Source organism: Chrysochloris asiatica, unplaced genomic scaffold, assembly GCF_000296735.1.
Source record: "Chrysochloris asiatica unplaced genomic scaffold, ChrAsi1.0 scaffold00104, whole genome shotgun sequence".
In the NCBI taxonomy this organism is placed as follows: domain Eukaryota; kingdom Metazoa; phylum Chordata; class Mammalia; order Afrosoricida; family Chrysochloridae; genus Chrysochloris; species Chrysochloris asiatica.
Window position 1 is genome coordinate 6,580,642 of NW_006408622.1, and position 2,031 is coordinate 6,582,672.

A 2,031-nucleotide genomic window follows, 5' to 3' on the forward strand; every position below is an offset into this window, starting at 1 on the left:
GAATCAGCACTGGACTGCAAGGTCAGTTCAAACTCACCAGCTGCTCCTGGGAAAACCTATACAGGGTCGCTGTGAGTCAAAGCTGACTTGATGCCACTTAACAACAACAATATATGAGAGGAGGAGGAGTCCTGGCATGGCACTGTAGGATAAGCACTGGATTGCTAACCACAAGGTTAATGGTTCAAATCCACCAACTGCTTCTCTGAAACCCAATACAGAAGTCAGAATGAATTCAGCTGTACTTAACAATTACTAGATGAAAGGCTCAACCCTTTCGGACTCCATTTCCTCATCTGTAAAATGGGGCTCTGATAGGATTAAAAGGAATAATGCCAGGAAAACACACAGCACAGTGCCCGGCCCACAGACCATAAATAAATGTTAGCCATTTTCTTGAAGATAAAAATGAGATTGAAAAAATCTTTTTTATTATGTTAGAACCATTCAACTGATGTGGACACTTCAATTAAGTTCTCTGCTTGGTGAGTATTCTTGTTCATTCTTGTCAATTCTCACTGCTTTCCCCTCAGTTGATGAATAGAGTCTCTGCGTCACCATCTCTCACTATAAACTCATTAAAAAAATTTTTTTAACCCAAAGCTAAATTGAGTCTAACTCATAGGAACCCTAGAAAGAGTCTCCAAGACTGTAAACCTTTATGGAAGGAGTTCTGGTGGCATAGTGGGTTATGAGTTGAACTGCTAACCACAAGGTCAGCAGTTCAACTCCAACAGCCACTTCGTGGGAGAAAGATGAGGCTTTGTGCTCCCATAAATATTCACAATCTCAGAAACACTATACTGGGTCACTATGTGTCAGACCCACCTCAGTGGCACACAACCACCACCACCACCACCAAATCATTATGGGAGCCTTATCTTTATCTCTCAGAATAGGTGCTGGGTTTGAACTTCCAACCTTGCAGTTAGTCCAATGCCTAACCCACAGTGTCACCAGGGTGCCTTATAGAAACTCTCATGTTACTGTTGTTAGGGACCATTTAGTCAGTTCTGACTCATAACAACCCTGTGCAAAACAGAGGGAAACGTTGCCCAGTCCTGTGCCAGCCTCACAATTGGTATGTTTGAGCCCATCGTTGCTGCCACTTTGTCAATTCATCTTGTTGGGATCTTCCTCTTTTCTGCTGTCCCTCCACTTTACCAAAAATGATGTCCTTCTCCAGAGACTGATCCTTCCTGATAACATGTCCAAAGTATGAGAGACAAAGTTTCACCATGCTTGCTTCTAAGGAGCATTCTGGCTACAAAAAAACTTTCATAAACTGAGGTTGTTCCACCTTAACTCTTAAATCCAACATCCATTCTCCAAACATCACTGCCTGACTATCCTGTTGCCACTCATCCTTCCTCTTAGACTGTGAACTCGTTGTGACTCTACCTCCCCCTAATTTTCCCTAATCCTTCCCTTGCTTCCTGACCCCACTCTCTTCCCTACCCAAACACTCACACTAACCTTCAGGGTTGATCCCTTAAATTGGTCTCTTCTGGCATCTCCATCTCCCTGTCACAGTCTCACAACCCACCTGCCAAGTTCTTCCAACAATGCCACATGGCCCAGCAGACAATGGCTTTCTAGAAGCCCTGGTCCTGGCTCCCGAGGGCCTTCAGGACATACCTCTGCTCTTCATCCTCTGTCGTCCAATATGTCAGTGGCAGCAGATTGTAGTTCTTGGTATCTGTGGTTACTCAAAACTATTTCAGGCTAAAATTTTCTCACAAAAAATTCTAAATGTTAACTTTGCAAGTCAAGTGACAGTAATAGGCTAACAGTTTACAGAATCACATGTATCTCAACCTCATCAATAATTAAAGAGGGTACTTCACACATCAAAATAGATATGGAGGCCAGGGCTGTTTCAAGCTACAAGTCTGCACATAGTTTCTGATGGACCCGGTTGATTAAATTCTCTATGAAATACAAAAAGTTTTGAAAAGTACAAGGCTCGAGGTTAAAAATTTCCGTATCTCAATTTTCTATAGTCAAACAGAGAGCTATGAAGGGCACCGA